This window comes from Pristiophorus japonicus, chromosome 9 (assembly GCF_044704955.1).
Source record: "Pristiophorus japonicus isolate sPriJap1 chromosome 9, sPriJap1.hap1, whole genome shotgun sequence".
Lineage (NCBI taxonomy): Eukaryota > Metazoa > Chordata > Chondrichthyes > Pristiophoridae > Pristiophorus > Pristiophorus japonicus.
In genome coordinates, this window is record NC_091985.1 from 209,998,740 (window position 1) to 210,017,462 (window position 18,723).

The 18,723-nt window shown below is 48.8% G+C and overlaps 1 pseudogene; it reads left to right on the plus strand.

The window, feature by feature from the left end:
- Nucleotides 1–4,383: 4,383 nt before the first annotated feature.
- Nucleotides 4,384–15,148, plus strand: LOC139273572 (histone acetyltransferase p300-like; annotated as a pseudogene).
- The last annotated feature ends 3,575 nt before the right edge of the window (nucleotides 15,149–18,723 follow it).

The following is an 18,723-nucleotide window of genomic DNA, read 5'->3' on the forward strand; positions in this document are numbered from 1 at the left end:
TCAAGGGAGCAATAAAGAACATCCAAAGAGGAACTAATATAACCATATAACAATATAAGGCAAGTGATAGCTGGAAGAAGGGAACAAATGGATATTCGATCATGCCTTGGTACAACCAATCACGTCACTGTTAAGGTCCGTCCACGAGGACACTCATATGCCAAAACCTGTACAATTAAGGGGAAAGCTGAACAGTTTGGTGGAGATCCTCTCTCAGGCTGCTGAGACGTGAGCTGCTCTGCCTGCATGTGCTGGAATAAAAGATCGTTGAAACTTATCTAAGGTATCTGTCTGCTGAAGCCAGGCTTGTTAAGAGAGGAGAAGGGCGATTCTCCCTTTTTCTTTCCCTTTCATTTTCTTTTTCCTGGTACAGCACAGGTCAGATATCGAGTAAAGCTCCCGCTACACTGTCCTGTCAAACACTATCAAGGCAGGTACAACATGGGTCACATACAGAGTAAATCTCCCTCTACACTGTCCCATCAAACACTCCCAGGGCAGGTACAGCACTGGTCAGATACCGAGTAAAGCTCTCTCGACACTGTCCCATCGAACACTCCCAGAGGCAGGTACAAAATGGCTCAGATGCACACTAAACCTCCCTCTACACTGTCCCATCAAACACTCCCAGGGCAGCTACAGCACGGATAAGACACAGAGTTAAGGCTCCCTCGACATGCTCCACCACTTCTGCCACTAAAACCCTCCAGGTTTTTGTCACTTCCAGGCGGGACCGATCCAATGCTGTCCTGTCCCGACTCCCATCTTGCTCCCTCCATAAACTTAAACTCATTCAAACTCTGCTGCCCATAACCTAACTCGCACCAAGTCCCTTTCACATGTCACCCCTTGCTTGTTAAACTACATTGGCTCTCTGTCCAGCAACATCTCTATTTTTAAATTCTCATTCTCGTGTTCAAATCCCTCCATTTCGTTGGCCCTGCCCCATCCATGAAAACTCCTCCAGCCTTACGAACCTCCCAGAACTCCCTTGCTTTTTGTGGTATATATTAATGATTTAGACTTGAATGTCGGGGGCATGAATAAGATTGCAGGTGATACAAAAATTGGCCGTGCAGTTCAGACTGCAGGAAGAAAGCAAGGGACTGGACTGGTCTGGTGGGTAGAATAGTGGCAAATAGAATTCAATCAAGAGAAGTGAAAGGTAATGTATTTGGCGAGGGCTAAGAAGGCAAGGGAATACACATTAAATGGTAGGATACTGAGAAGTGTAGAGAAACAAAGGGACCTTGGAGTGCATGTCCATAGATCCCTGAAAGTAGCAGACCAGGTGGATATGGTAATTAAAAGAATATGGTATACTTGCCTTTATTAGCCGAGGCATAGAATATAAGAGCAGGGATGTTATGCTTGAACAGTATGAAACATTACTTAGGTAATTACTGCATGCAGTTCTGGTCACCACACTACAGGAAAGATGTGATTGCACCAGAACGGGTGCAAAGAAGATTTACGAGGATGTTGCCAGAACTGGAGAATCTTAGCTATAAGGAAAGATTGGATAAGTTGGGTCTGTTTTCTTTGGAACAGGGAAGGCTGATGGGAGACCTAATTGAGGAGTATAAAATTATGAGGGGCCTAGATAGAGTGAATAGGAAGGACCTATTTCCCTTAGCAGATGGGTCAACAACCAGGGGGCATAGATTTAAAGTAATTGCTAGGAGGTTTAGTGGGGGTTTATGGGCAAATTATTTCACTCAGAAGGTGGTAGGGATCTGGAACTGACTGCATGAAACGGTGGTGGAGGCAGAAATTCTGACCACATTTAAAAAATACTTGGATATGCACTTGAAGTGCTGTAACCTACAGAGCTACGGACCAAGAGCTGGAAAGTGGGACTAGGTTGGATAGCTCTTTGTCAGCCAGCATGGACATGATGGGCCGAATGGCCTCCTTCTGTGCTGTAAATTTCTATGATTTTATGAACTCTGCATTGCTGATTGTGCATCCTCCACTTTCTTCACCTCATCATTGGCGGCTGTACCTTTACTTGTCTAGGCCCCAATCTCTGGTATTCCTTTCTTAAACCTCTCCATTTCACTCCTCATTTAAGATCATCCTCAGGACCTATCTCTGACCACACTTTTGGTAACCCGTACTCATGTCTCCTTCTTTGCCTCAGTATATTGTTTTGTCTAATTACGTTCATGTGAATTGACTTGGGGCAATTTACTAAGTTAACGGCGCTATGTAAATGAGCGTGGTAGTTGTTGTTGTAATGAGCAGTCCATCCTGGCCAATTCCCTCCCCATATGTAGTTAGATGGTTTGGTGCATTTATAAAGATCAGGTGGGTTTAGCTGTGGCAATCCCTCTATTTTATTGATCAGACTCTCCTGGTCAGTCTCCCACATGTATCTAGGTGGTTCGATCCATTTACACTGATCAGGGTTGGGCTGTACTGAATCCATTAGTGGTACTGAACCACTGATCATCACTGGTGCAGCACAGGAAAGAAATCCAACCGTGATTCACAACGTATTCATCTGTAAACAGCTCAACGACTGTTCTGAGCTAATGGGCCCTCAGCTGCTCCCTGCAGAGTTCACCATGTCAGGCCGGACTCGGTCTGTGCTGGAGAGAAGTCAGGAGTCAGGATGTGGTGGCTCCGAAAGGGGTTGTGGTAATGGTAAACACAAGAGCGAGGGATGTGACGCATCGTTTTAATATCCCACAGTGCAGATTATCTGCCTTGCTGGGGGAGACTAAACAACTGATTGACCGCCGGAGCGATGAGAGCCCTGACCACAAACGGGAGCATGATGGGAAGGATGCAGAGGTGGAGAATATTTCCCCTTTGGATGGTGCCAGCTCCAGCTCGTGGGGTTTTGCTGAATATTCGACTGTCCTGTAAAAAGAGCGCATGCCCTTCAGCTGCCAGGACGAAAGAATGAGTTGACACTGAAACCCCGCCTGGGAGTTAAAAAACCGTCAGCTCCAGTTTTATTGGTCAATTACATGTCGTGATGAAACGTGCCCAATTCATTCACGAGAATCTAGTCCAATGTTCAGTGAATCCATAAAACTCGGAACGTGCTTTCCGGCAATCCAAACAATACAATAAAATAGGCATTGAGTCGGCGGCCGTCGGGTTGGGAGGATGTGGTGAGCAAACTAAAGAAAGACTCTCAACCAGCAATCGTACATTATACAGCGGGCCAGGAGAGGGCGCCAGAGAGCCGTGCCGGCCCGAGGCAGGTACAGAGACCCACCGGTAGGGAAAGACCAATCTTACAATATACAGCAGGCCAGGAGAGGGCGCCAGAGAGCCACGCCGGCCCGAGGCAGGTACAGAGACCCACCGGTGGGGAAGACCAATCTTACAATATACAGCAGGCCAGGAGAGGGCGCCAGAGAGCCGCGCCGGCCCGAGGCAGGTACAGAGAAAGAAGGGGGTGGTGTGGGGTGGGGGGATGATAAAAAAGAAGAGGGGGAGAGAGAGACAAAACACACACACACACACGCTCGGCTTGTGTGGATCGAGTGAGGAGAGAGAGAGCAAGGGGGGAAAAAAGGGACAAGACAATGCCAAAAAAGGGAGAAGAGAGCGGGTGGGAGGGGAAAAAGCAAAGAAAACTAACACTATATCAGCAATACAGGAAAAAAAAGTAGTGTGTTTTTTGTGTGTGTGGAAAAACTCATCTTTTGGCTGGCTTCCACCGTCCGTTATTTGGAAAAAAAAATGTAAACATTTTCTGTAAATTTAAAAAAACGGTTAGCTCACATTTTTTTCCCCCTGTGAAGAACTGAGGCTTTTCTCGAGAGAGAGAGAGGAGAGAGAATCGTTTTCTCTATTAGATCGAAAGGGGGGTATTTTTTTAAAATAAAAGTTTTTTTCCCCCTCTCCCCTCTGACAGAGAAGGGTTTTTTCCCCCTTCATTATTTTGCGGGGAATGTGGAAGGAAAGCGGGTCGTGAAGCGATCATGATGTGGTTTTCATCAGAGAAGCCGCCATGCTCATCTTTCATTTTATTTTTTTATTTTTTTTTCTTCTTCACTCTCTCTCTCTCTCCCCTCTTTTTCTCCCCTCCCTCCCCCTTCGTGTTATTTTTTGTTGTTGCTGCCCATGGATGATCGACCTGAGAAACCTGGGCCCGGCATTAGGCCTTAGGCTTTGTGTGTGTGTGTGTGAGAGAGAGAGAGAAAATATAATTGTTTTAAATAATAATTCTGCGGGAGGGAGGGAGGGTGGGTGGGGGGGGGAAGAAAAAAGCAGAAAGATCAATCGATTAATTCGCAGTTTTTCTTGTTGTTTTTGCTTGTTTTGGTTTGCTTGGGGAGGAGAGGGAGGTGGGGAGAGAGAGAAAAAAACACACACACACACACAGTTGAAGGGCGTAATTTTTAAAATTCGGGGGAAGAAATGGCAGAGAATCTCTTGGATGGACCGCCTTCAGCCAAGCGGCCTAAAACCTCCTCCCCGGCTCTCTCAGCCAGCGATGGCACAGATTTTGGATCCTTATTTGACCTTGAGAATGACTTGCCAGATGAACTGATCTGTTCAGATCCATTAGACTGACCAACGGTGGTGACCTGGCTCAGCTTACGGGGGTTGGCATGGTGCAAGATGCAGCCTCAAAGCACAAACAACTGTCAGAACTTCTGCGAGGCAGCGGTTCCTGTATCAATGTGGGACATGGGGCAGTCAGCTCTGGTGGTGCCTCATCACGATCCATGGATAGTCCAGTGCAATCAGTAGGCAGCCAAAATCAACAGAACAGTCCCAGTATAGGAAGCTTAAGTAGTATGATCAAGAGCCCCCTAACTCAAGGTGGTCTTACATCCCTTCCTAATATGGGGATGGGAGCAAGTGGAGCAAACCAGAGACTTCCAACACCACAGTCTGTGAATCCACAGAAACATGATCAGCTTCATACGTCAGCAACAGGTCTAATGTCTGGTGTAAACAGCCCAACCAACCAGGCTGGGATGAGCATGAATGCTAATATCAATCCAGCCCTGATGAACAGTGGCAATGTTCAGGGCATGATGCAGGGACAAGTGATGAATGGCTCTCTTGGTGCTGGAAGGGGCAGACCTAACATACAGTACTCAAGCCCAGGCATGTCCAACGTTATCCCAGGGATCTCCTCAGATGGCTTGAGGTCTCAAAGGACCCCAACCTGGGGCAATGAGCAAGATGGGAATGATGGGAACCCCTAGCCCTTATGGACAGCCATATGGGCAGAGCGCTGGTCAGACGCTGGACACCAGCAGACGTGGGCAGCAGATGGGTGCTTAGGGAACAGCCTGCCTCAGTTTACAATGGATAAGAAACCTGCTGGTGGTGCTGGGATGCCAAACCTGCCGCAGCAGCCTTCTCCAGTGCAGCAGGGAGGAATGGGGCAGCCCCCAGGGCAGGGAATGGGTTCTGCACCCACAGCAGATCCCGAGAAACGGAAACTCATCCAGCAACAACTAGTTCTGCTTCTGCATGCACACAAATATCAGCGTCGGGAGCAAACCAATGGTGAGGTGCAGCCCTACAACCTGCAGCACTGCCAAACCATGAAGAATGTCCTGAATCATATGACCCACTGTCAGGCTGATAAATCCTGTCAGGTTGCACACTGTGCTTCATCACGCCAGATCATTTCCCACTGGAAGAATTGCACAAGGAATGACTGTCCTGTCTGTCTCCCTTTGAAAAATGCTGGGGACTAGCATAACCAGCAATCATTACTAGCTGGGGCAGCTGTAGGATTCGGAAACTCATTAGGGTCAGTTGGGGTTGGACAGCAGAACACGCCAAGTTTAAACACTACCAGTCAGATCGACCCGAGCTCGATAGAGAGTGCCTATGCGACGCTTGGACTCACGTATCAGGGTAACCAGATGCCTCAACCTCAGATGCAGAACCAGCAATCATCTCAATCTTCACCGGGGCACCAATCTCTGCAGTCTATGAATGCTATGGATACCAGCCAAATGGGTGTGAATGGAAGTAATGTGGGTGTGCAGACCCCCAACCAGCAGTCCAGCTTACTGCATGATGCTATGCTGCTGTCATCCATGATCTCAGCCAACCCAATGCTAAGTGATGGCACCAGTGTTAGTAATCTAAATGCAGTGCCAACAGCAACGCCCCCCTCGAGTACTGGCATTCGGAAGTCATGGCACGATGACGTTACTCAGGACCTACGCAATCACCTTGTTCACAAACTAGTTCAAGCCATATTCCCAACACCTGACCCAGCAGCATTAAAAGACAGATGGAAGGAAAACCTGGTGGCTTATGCACGAAAGGTGGAAGGAGACATGTATGAGTCTGCCAACAGCAGAGCAGAGTACTACCATCTGCTAGCTGAGAAGATCTACAAGATTCAGAAGGAACTGGAGGGAAAGCATCGGACTAGGCTTCAGAAACAGGGTGTGATACCAAACCAAAGTGGTATGTTACCTACAGGAGCAGCCCAGCCCCAAGCATGGCTCAACTGCAGGCTGGACTCCCGCCAAATGGCCCACTCTCTGACCCGACCCTTATGTGGCCAAATGTGCCAAGCCCGATCATAAACAGGATGCAGACCCCAAGTGGAATGAGCCCATTTCCACCGATGACCAGCATGCAGATAACTGGTCTGGGACAATGCTTAAATCCTCCACTAGTACACCCAGGACAGATGACCCAAACAGGACCTATGAACCAGATGGGATTAACCACTTCCCGAATGGAACGGCCTATGGTTGCACAGCATCCTGCTTAGAATCAATTCCTATCGCCGAACCAGTTTCCCGTATCCTCTCCTGGAATGAACACTGGCAGCACCACCATGACACAGGCCAGCAACCAGCCTGTCATGTCTGCGGCTCAAAACCCCTCACGACCTGTAAACAGTTCCGCTTCCATGCAGCCAGGAGCCAAGAGTGCCCAATTCAACTGCCCACCACCTCTTTCTCAGTCTTCATTTCATCAGAATTCCCCATCCCCTGGGCCAAGAAGCCTCCCACCCACCCCTCACCAGCCACCACCTAGCATTCCTCCCCAACCGCGGCAACAGACACCATCACCAAACTCGTGGCCCCAGACAATGCCTCCCCCTCCTTCACAAGTCCAGACACCGCCACAAACGCAGCTTCCTCCTCCTCCACCAGTCTCCCCACAGACCCAGGTGACCGCTGGACAGAAGCAGCATCGGGAGAGGGAGCAGTGGGAGCAGGAGCAGCAGCAACGAGAACGGGAGTGGGAGCAACGAGAGTGGGAGCAGCGGGAGCGGGAACAGCAGCAACGAGAGTGGGAGCAGCGGGAGCGGGAACAGCAGCAACGTGAGCGGGAGCAGTGGGAGCGGGAACAGCAGCAACGTGAGTGGGAGCAGCGGGAGCGGGAACAGCAGCAACGTGAGTGGGAGCAGTGGGAGCGGGAGCAGCAGCAACCTGAGTGGGAGCAGTGGGAGCGGGAACAGCAGCAACGTGAGTGGGAGCAGCAGCAACGTGAGCGGGAGCAGTGGGAGCGGGAACAGCAGCAACGTGAGTGGGAGCAGTGGGAGCGGGAGCAGCAGCAACGTGAGTGGGAGCAGTGGGAGCGGGAGCAGCAGCAACGTGAGTGGGAGCAGTGGGAGCGGGAGCAGCAGCAACGTGAGTGGGAGCAGCAGCAACGTGAGTGGGAGCAGCGGGAGTGGGAACAGCAGCAACGTGAGCGGGAGCAGTGGGAGCGGGAACAGCAGCAACGTGAGCGGGAACAGCAGCAGCAGCGACCGCCACCTCGACCCCCATCAGCACAGCAGCAAAATACAACCCCAACAACCCCTACAACCATCTCACCGATACAGTCTCAGCATCCCAGTACTCCACTTTCACAGTCGGCAGTGAGTGCCGATGGTCGAGTATCGACTCCAGCATCAGTCAGCAGTACAGATCCCAACTCTCAGCAGCCAGCTCCTGAAGCACCAGTGTCTGATGTAAAAATGGAGGAAAAGCAAGAGAAGGAAGAAACTGAGCCAAAAACTGTGGCACCAAAGCAGGAAATCAAACAGAAGGTAAAGGAAGAACCCACAACCGAAGAGTGTAAACAGGAGCCAATGGAGGCTGGTGAGAAGAAACCAGAGGTGAAAGGTGAAGCAAAAGAGGAAGAAGTTAGCACAAGCTTGGCGACTCAATCATCCCCTGCGAGTGGACAGTCACGTAAGAAGATTTTCAAGCCAGAAGAGTTGCGGCAGGCTAATGCTGACACTGGAAGCACTTTACCGTCAGGACCCTGAGTCACATCCTTTCCGGCAACCTGTAGATCCCCAACTCCTGGGTATTCCTGACTACTTTGATATCGTAAAGACGCCAATGGATTTGTCTACAATCAAGCGCAAGCTGGACACTGGCCGGTACCAGGAGACATGGCAGTATGTGGATGACATTTGGTTAATGTTCAACAATGCTTGGCTGTATAGAAACATAGAAACATAGAAAATAGGCGCAGGAGTAGGCCATTCGGCCCTTCGAGCCTGCACCGCCATTCAATGAGTTCATGGCTGAACATGCAACTTCAGTACCCCATTCCTGCTTTATCGCCATACCCCTTGATCCCCCTAGTAGTAAGGACTATATCTAACTCATTTTTGAATATATTTAGTGAATTGGCCTCAACAACTTTCCGTGGTAGAGAATTCCACAGGTTCACCACTCTCTGGGTGAAGACGTTTCTCCTTATCTCAGTCCTAAATGGCTTACCCCTTATCCTTAGACTGTGATCCCTGGTTCTGGACTTCTCCAACATTGGGAACATTCTTCCTGCATCTAACCTGTCTAAACCCGTCAGAATTTTAAATGTTTCTATGAGATCCCCTCTCATTCTTCTGAACTCCAGTGAATACAAGCCCAGTTGATCCAGTCTTTCTTGATATGTCAGTCCCGCCATCCCGGGAATCAGTCTGGTGAATCTTCGCTGCACTCCCTCAATAGCAAGAATGTCCTTCCTCAAGTTAGGAGACCAAAACTGTACACAATACTCCAGATGTGGCCTCACTAAGGCCCTGTACAACTGTAGTAACACCTCCCTGCCCCTGTACTCAAATCCCCTCGCTATGAAGGCCAACAAGCCATTTGCTTTCTTAACCACCTGCTGTACCTGCATGCCAATCTTCAATGACTGATGTACCATGACACCCAGGTCTCGTTGCACCTCCCCTTTTCCTAATCTGTCACCATTCAGATAATAGTCTGTCTCTCTGTTTTTACCACCAAAGTGGATAACCTCACATTTATCCACATTATACTTCATCTGCCATTATTTTGCCCACTCACCTAACCTATCCAAGTCACTCTGCAGCCTCGTAGCATCCTCCTCGCAGCTCACACTGCCACCCAACTTAGTGTCATCCGCACATTTGGAGATACTACATTTAATCCCCTCGTCTAAATCATTAATGTACAATGTAAACAGCTGGGGCCCCAGCACAGAACCTTGCGGTACCCTACTAGTCACTGCCTGCCATTCTGAAAATTTCCCATTTACTCCTACTCTTTGCTTCCTGTCTGCTAACCAGTCCTCAATCCACGTCAGCACACTATCACCAATCCCATGTGCTTTAACTTTGCACATTAATCTCTTGTGTGGGACCTTGTCGAAAGCCTTCTGAAAGTCCAAATATACCACATCAACTGGTTCTCCCTTGTCCACTCTACTGGAAACATCCTCAAAAAATTCCAGAAGATTTGTCAAGCATGATTTCCTTTTCATAAATCCATGCTGACTTGGACCTATCATGTCACCTCCTTTCCAAATGCGCTGCTATGACATCCTTAATAATTGATTCCATCATTTTACCCACTACCGATGTCAGGCTGACCGGTCTATAATTCCCTGTTTTCTCTCTCCCTCCTTTTTTAAAAAGTGGGGTTACATTGGCTACCCTCCACTCCATAGGAACTGATCCAGAGTCAATGAAATGTTGGAAAATGACTGTCAATGCATCCGCTATTTCCAAGGCCACTTCCTTAAATACTCTGGCATGCAGTCCATCAGGCCCTGGGGATTTATCGGCCTTCAATCCCATCAATTTTCCCAACACAATTTCACGACTATAATAAGGATTTCCCTCAGTTCCTCCTTCCTACTAGACCCTCTGACCCCTTTTATATCCAGAAGGTTGTTTGTGTCCTCCTTAGTGAATACCGAACCAAAGTACTTGTTCAATGGTCTGCCATTTCTTTGTTCCCCGTTATGACTTCCCCTGATTCTGACTGCAAGTCATCGCGTGTGTATAACTACTGTACGAAGCTGGCAGAGGCCTTCGAGCTGGAGATCGACCCTGTCATGCAAAATCTGGGATATTGCTGTGGTAGAAAGCTGGAATTTTCTCCGCAGACCCTCTGTTGCTATGGAAAACAGTTATGTACAATCCCTCGGGATGCTACCTATTACAGTTATCAGAACAAATATCACTTCTGTGAGAAATGTTTCAATGAGATCCCGGGAGAGACTGTCTCCCTGGGTGATGATTCTTCACAGCCTCAAACGACTATTTCAAAGGAACAGTTCTCGAAGAAGAAAAATGATACTTTGGACCCTGAAATATTTGTAGAATGTACTGAATGTGGTCGGAAAATGCATCAGATCTGTGTCCTTCACCATGAACGTATTTGGCCCTCAGGTTTTGTTTGTGATCCCTGTTTAAAGAAAACTGGGAAAACGAGGAAAGAAAATAAATTCTGTGCAAAAAGGTTACCAACCACTAAGCTGGGTATTTATCTGGAAACTCGTATTAACGACTTCCTCCGCAGACAGAATCAGCCGGAGGCTGGCGAGTGCACAGTTCGAGTAGACTGGGTCTTTACTCGTTGGAGTTCAGAAGGATGAGGGGTGACCTTATAGAAACATTTAAAATAATGAAAGGGATAGACAAGATAGAGGCAGAGAGGTTGTTTCCACTGGTCGGGGAGACTAGAACTAGGGGGCACAGCCTCAAAATACGGGGGAGCCAATTTAAAACCGAGTTGAGAAGGAATTTCTTCTCCCAGAGGGTTGTGAATCTGTGGAATTCACTGCCCAAGGAAGCAGTTGAGGCTAGCTCATTGAATGTATTCAAGTCACAGATAGATAGATTTTTAACCAATAAGGGAATTAAGGGTTACGGGGAGCGGGCGGGTAAGTGGAGCTGAGACCATGGCCAGATCAGCCATGATCTTGTTGAATGGCGGAGCAGGCTCGAGGGGCTAGATGGCCTACTCCTGTTCCTAATTCTTATGTTCTTATGTTCTTATGGTGTACAGTTCAGATAAAACTGTGGAAGTCAAGCCAGGGATGAAGACGAGGTTTGTTGATAATGGAGAGATGGCAGAGTCTTAACCTTTTTGAACAAAAGCTTTGTTTGCCTTTGAAGAGATTGATGGTGTGGACGTGTGTTTCTTTGGCATACATGTGCAGGAGTACGGTTCGGACTGTCCTCCACCCAATCAGAGACGTGTGTACATATCATACCTTGACAGTGTACATTTCTTCCGCCCTCGATGTCTGCGAACAGCCGACTATCATGAAATCCTGATTGGATACTTAGAATACATAAGGAAATTGGGATACACAGCGGGGCATATTTAGGCTTGTCCTCCAAGTGAAGGTGATGATTACAGTTTTCACTGCCATCCGCTGGACCAGAAAATCCCTAAGCCCAAAAGACTGCAGGAGTGGTACAAAAAGATGTTGGACAAGGCAGTGACAGAGCGAATAATTCTTGATTATAAGGATATATTTAAGCAGGCAACAGAGAATAGATTGACCAGCGCAAAGGAGTTGCCATATTTTGAAGGTGACTTCTGGCCGAATGTGTTGGAGGAAAGCATCAAAGAGCTGGAGCAGGAAGAAGAGGAACGTAAGAGAGAGGAAAACAACACCCCTGGTGAGAGCACTGATGGAAAAGGGGGACAGCAAGAGTGCCAAGAAAAAAAAATAAGAAGAAAACGAGTAAGAATAAGAGCAGCCTGAGCCGAGGTCACAAGAAGAAACCGGAAATGCCCAACGTGTCCAACTACCTCTCCCAGAAACTCTCTGCCACAATGGAAAAGCACAAGGAGGTGTTTTTCGTGATCCGTCTGATTGCGGGTCCTAACTCAAACTCACTGCCAACCATCCTAGATCCTGACCCGCTCATCGCATGCGACCTGATGGATGGGTGTGATGCCTTTCTCACGCTGGCAAGGGACAAACACATGGAGTTTTCGTCACTGAGACGGGCTAAGTGGTCAACCACGTGCATGCTGGTGGAACTTCACAACCAGGGCCAGGATCGCTTTGTATATACATGCAACGAGTGCAAGCAGTATGTGGAGACCCGGTGGCATTGCACTGTCTATGAGGATTATGACCTCTGTGTCAACTGCTTTAACGCTAAGGGACATGAGCACAAGATGGAGAAGCTAGGCCTTGGTCTGGATGATGAGAGCAACTCACAAGGGTCAGAGGCCAGTACTGGAGATTCGACGTGCCTCAGCATTCAGCGCTGCATTCAATCACTGCTCCATGCCTGCCAGTGTCGCAATGCCAACTGTTCTCTGCCTTCCTGCCAGAGGATGAAGAGGATGGTCCAGCACAACAAAGCGTGCAAACGCAAGACCAACGGTGGCTGCCCAATCTGCAAGCAGCTTATTGCGCTCTGTTGCTACCATACCAAGCACTGCCAAGAGACCAAGTGCCCCGTGCCATTCTGTCTCAACATCAAGCACAAGCTTCGACAGCAACAGCTGCAGCACCATCTGCAACAAGCCCAGCTGCTACGCAGGAGGATGGCCACAATGCAGCGGGGTGGTGTTGGAAAACAAAGCCTGCCATCCCCAAGTGGCACGGCGCCCACTACTCCACCAGGGCAGCAAGCGACCACCCCGCAGACTCCTCAGCCCCAACCCCCAGCTCAGCCACAGCCCCAGCCCCAGCCACCACCACCAACTAACATGCCTTCATACAGCAACATGACCAGAAGTCAGCCACAAGCTCCTATACTGCAAGGCAAGCCAACTGGACAGGTGGTGTCTGCTGCCCAGGCTCCACCTCCTGTTCAGCGACCACCGCCACCAGCTGCAGTGGAAATAGCTATGCAGATTCACCGAGCAGCCGATGCCCAGCGACTGATGGCACAGCAGCAATCATTCTAGCGGCTTGGAGTTATGAATCCTCATATAGCACCCATGAATCAAATGCCCGGAATGAGCATGAACCCACAACAGTCGCAGCGAGGCCACACTCACACGGATCAGGCAATGGGACCAACCAGCATGCAGCAGGCACAGTGGGCACAAGCTGGAATGGCCCAGACTCAGCAGCATCCACAAGGAATGCAAAGACCAGTCATGCAGATAGCCCAGCAAGCCCTGCAAATGAACATGCTGCTCCAACCGCTGCCGCCCATGTGCCAAGTTACATCAGGGGCACCTCAGCCCAACAGAGGTGCCATTCCCCAAGGAGCCCTGCAGGACTTATTGCAGACTCTCAGGTCTCCGAGCTCCCCTATGCAGCAGCAGCAAGTGCTCGCTATCCTCCGCTCCAACCCCCAGCTTATGGCTGCTTTCATCAAGCAAAGGGCAGCCAGGTATCAAAGAGGCCAAGGTCAGCCAGGTATGCAGGGACAGCCTGGAATGAAACCACAGCCAGGAATGCAGGCTCAGCCAGTTCTTCAGGAACAGCAAGGCATGCATGGCAACCCAGGCATGCAGAACATGAGCCCCATGCAGCTTGGAGTTCAGCGGCCCAACATCCCTCAGCATCAACAGCAGCAGCAACAACAAAGTATGGGTGGGATCAATGCACAGGGACAGCCCATGAACATGAACCACCCCACCATGAACTCCCACTTCAGGGAGCTTTTGATGCGACGTCAGCTCTTGCAACAGCAGCAGAAACAGCAACAGCAACAACAACAGCAATCAAACCCTGGCATGTTTGCTGGCATGGCTAGCCAGTTTCAACAGCCTCAAAGCTCTGGTTATCCCATGCAGCAGCAGCAGCAGCAATAACAGCAGAGGATACAACATCATATGCGCATGCAGCAGGGAGCCATGGGACAAGTGGGACAAACGATAGGGCAGATGGGCCAGCTTCCACAAGCCGGAATGGGAGCCGAGGGCAGTTCCAGTCTCCATCAGGCCCTCCAGCAGCGGATTCTCCAGCAGCAGCAACAGCAGATGGGTTTGCCAGCCCAGTCCAACTCCCATGAGTGCACAGCAGCACATGCTCCCTGGCCAGGCCCAGTTACCACACCTCCAGGGCCAATACCCATCTTCTCTCAGCAACCAGGTATGGTCCTCACAACCCATGCAGTCACGGCGCCCGCAGTCCCAGCCACCTCATTCCAGCCCCTCGCCCAGGATGCAGCCTCAGCCATCTCCACACCATGTCTCGCCACAGACTATCTCCCCATATCCGGGAATGGTAGCTGTCCAGGCAAACCCCATGGATCAAGGACACTTTGCTGCTCCAGACCAGAGTGCAATGCTTTCTCAACTTGCTAACCCTGGAATGGCAGGCTTACATGGTGCCACCAGTGACCTTGGCTTGGGTTCTGACAACCCAGACTTAACAGGCACAAACATTAATCACAATACACTAGACATCTTGTAGCATTTTGGGAGCAAATTCTCATTATCCGTCTTTACTTAGGGTTTTTTGTACTGGAAAACAATTTTGAAATTTCTAGGGAGGACTATTTTCCCAGAATTCAGTGAACTGCAATTTATTGAGAAAAAAATTGAGGGATGATATTATACAAAGAATATATTTTTTGTTATGACTGGTGTACAGTCAGTCCTTTGTTTTTTTTTGTTTTCCTGTTCTGTTGTTTCAATTGTAGATAGCCGATACCTACATTTTTTTAAGAAAGGGAGAGTTGAATTCACATTTTTATTTTCTAACTTCAAAGAATCTTGTAAGCGTTTGTCCATTAACGCGAAGCATTTCACAGAAGAGAGAAACAGCCTGTGTTACAGTATGCATCTGTTTTTTTGACAGCAAAGGATTACAATACCTCCTCTTATGTAGCCCCTTCTTCCCTTAATTTTTTTTCACTTCTATACAAGGGTTTGAGCAGAAATTTCGAAGTATTAATAATTTGTACAGGTAGAATGAGAGACTATTGCACAAACTGGCAGCTGCCAAAATCGTCCTGCGGTTGTAGAATATTGTGGGGTTTTTCAGTTTAATGGTGACATTTCACTTTTTTTTTGGTGATACTATCGAAGGATTCTTTAAAGAGACTGTGTGGCTGATTTTATTGAACACATCCCTTGGTTTTTCCTCTTTCAGACTTCTGTGTAAAAATTGAAAAATGGGCAAGCAGAAAAAAGGAGAAAAAAACCTATCCATACAATTTATTGATAATTACTTATAAATATGAGCTTTAGATCACTGTATAGACTGCTAAAATTTATTTCTTTCTTATTTACCATATTGTTGAATAAACTGTGTGCAACAGCGAAAAAAAAGAGACACTTCGCTGGGGAAAGACCAATCTTACAATATATAGCGGGCCAAGGGAGGGCGCCAGAGAGCCGCGCCGGCCCGAGGCAGGTGCAGAGACCCAACGGTGGGGAAAGAGCACGAGGGCGGTTGAGTCCTTACCAGCAGATGGCGCCAGAGAGCCTCGCCTGCCACAAGTGCAGTGACCCAGCGGCAGGGAAAGACCCCGAGGGCGGATCAACCCTTATAGGGCCTAGGCGGTGTGGAGAGAGAACAATGAATGGAGGGAACATTGGGCGAGTTCCGTTGCTCCATTTGGATCCTGCTCAACCTGTTTTGCTCTGTGCGTTCTGTGTAGGCGCTACTTTACTCCCGAAAGACAAACATCTGTCCCGGGGGCTGTATTTCATCCGTTGGCTCATAGACATCCAGAGTGACCCCGCCGTGATCCCAGCAGAGTTTTCTCCGGGTTTCCTGAATCTAATATGTGGCGGAAGCACACGGTCCAGTTACCGCCCGATATTGGTATCCCGCCTTGGGTGGGGGCGGGGCGGGGAATCTGGCGGTGAAATCACTGCAGCAATGACATGGGCAAACTGCATTTCGTTTGTGAAACTTTCTGGACCACAGCACTGTCTGAGGAAGCTGATTCCTCTCACACTGAAGCCTCACATTCACACACTCTTCAGCTTGTTCTCATTGTGTGAAATACAACCCAGGACCACCTGAGGACAAAAGACCGATGGAGAACACAGCCCAGGACCAGTAGGAGGAGGTTGTCCTTGGCAGTGAGTGTCACCCCCAGCTCCACCTGGAGTCCGCTCCAAGTGTTGGTCACTCTCTGGGTGGAGAGGAATTCCTGATATTGGTCCTGAGTTTATCTTCGCTCAGTGTTACCCCATGTCCCAGAGTCCTTCTCACACAATTTAACTTAAAGTGATGTTTCAAAGTTTCGCATAACCACCTTGTTCCGAGCTCCTTCCAGCTTCTCCTTTTCAGTTTGTGAAGCCCATGTTTCCCCAGTCTATCTCAAACCTCAGTCCTTTGACACCAGCATCAGCCTCTGCCTCTTGTCCACACCGCCTCCAGTGGCTGGAGGTCTCACAGCGCCTTGCAGATAATGAGCCATCAGAAATGGCCAGGACTGAGCAGACATCCCACTAAACCTCCGGATGGAAATCTCCTCGCAAACAGCAACCTGCTGAGTGGTGAGAGAACTCCAGCAGCGGGGGATAGAGGAATATAAACAGTGACAGTAAATAACAATTGGGGCCTAAGTGTGAGGAGGCAGTGTCTCAGAGACTGGATGAGACTATGGACACACAGTGTCCAAACGTGAGGAGCCAGTGTCTCAGAGACTGGGAGCAGGAGCTGTTCCTGGAACCAGTCTGAAGTCCTGCTGTGAAACTAAATCTGGACCAAGCCTGGCTCGGATCATCTTCCTGCTCCATTACGGCAGAACTGCCAGCATCAAAGATCCAAAATCTTTAACAAGGAACATTTTAATCATAATTCCAATTTAACCTTCTCCAATAATACATCATTGAGAATCAAAACAATGAACCGTTCCATGTTTTAGAATCGAACAGAACCCATTGTCTCCCCGGTTACATCAGTTATCACCACGGTCCACATGAAGGAAGTCCCGGTATCTGCCCCATGTCTCCCCGCACTGTACAGAGGAGACATGTTGTGCTGGGATTGGTAAGCTCCCTCCCTCTTGTTTTATTTTCTCATAAACTCAGCGGCAGTTCTTTATATTATCGACCCATACTACAGAAAATACTCCCGACCCTGCAAAATGGGCAGGAAATCCCCCTGAGAGAGACCACAATGGGGCTAGTGTGGGGCATGAAACCAAGTTGTACTGACAGGCTCTCTGGGTCTGTGTCTGAGGCCATTGTGCTGCCTTTGGCTGATATTGCAATGCCGTCCCAGCACAGTTTGAAAATTACACCCTGGGTAGATTCAGATTATTGCTGATTGACTGGAACCAGTAAACTCAGAAAGTCCAGCAGTGGGTGAAAGCACTTTGCTACGGGCTGTAAAAGCGACATTCCTCTGCCGGAATCACTGGCCATGGCGGGGAGCAGCTCAGCTTTGCTCAGAGTGGCCAGAGATCAGTGAATTTGGTGAAGGGTGTCTGTGACCAATTGATCCTGGCGCTGAATTTCCACCAATCAACACTGGACCTCAAAGTCCCATTCACCTGTGGACATACTGCAAGAGCTGTTCCATGTGTTCTGAATCTCCGGGACTATCCGTTTGTGTATAATGGTTTATTGGGGATATTTCCTCTCTTTAAAGAGCCGTGAAAGAATCCTTCAGTACCTTGCATTCCCTAAATGTTCTGTGGGGATCTACAGCCGGATCCTCTGCTGGGATCCACTGCAGCGTCTCACGGGAGCAGTCACAACCATCAAGGATTTACTCCCAGTTTTACTCCTGTGCCCTCAGCCCCACAGGTTTAACTCTATGAACAGTAAGTTCTGGGATGTAATCCTTTTTAATCGGTAGTATTCCTCTATTTGGAGTTCCAGCTCCTACTCACTCCCTAGTTTACCAGGAGTTCACCGATCAGGTGTCCCTTCATTTCTTTGCGATGGTTATTTTCCCCATCCTGTGATTCCGGGTCTGCAGCAGAGATCATGGTATGTGGTTATAATGGAATGGAGACCAGATTGGAAAGTCTGTCATTCTATATCCGCCCTTCTGTCTGTTTCCTCTGCCCCGCACAGCTGTATGAGCGGGATGTATTTGCACTTCCAGAAACACAGCCATTGGTCAGTCTTACCCTCCTGCCCATAACACAATTATTCTCAGATCATTCATCAAGTTCCCTCCAAACTCTCCGGGACTCTGGCATTACAATGTGGTACAATACACACAACAATGCCTTGTTATTATCTCATGTGTGTCCTTAATGTGAACCATTACAACCCAGTTATACCTGATCTGGGCGCTTGGGATTACTGTTTATATTTGTTAACAGACCTGTTTTTGTTTATTTGATAACATTCCACCAGTGTACCATGGCTGCAGTGTGTACCATCTACAAGATGCAGCAACTCGCCATGGCTTCCATCACCTAGACCTGGGGTGGGCAATTATTTGGGCTGGAGGGCCACTTAACAAGTTTTGTTGAGCTGTTGAGGGCCGCCCACCAATGTTGGCCCGAAATCACGTGGCCACACAGTCAGCAACAATCACACCGTCCCGCGCAGGGCCATCCCCTGCTCCTGCCGCTGGAAGAGACACTGCGCATGTATGACTGCCTCGTGGTCAAGTAGCAAATTTAAAGGGACCACGCGTAGAAATAAAATTAGAGGGAACATT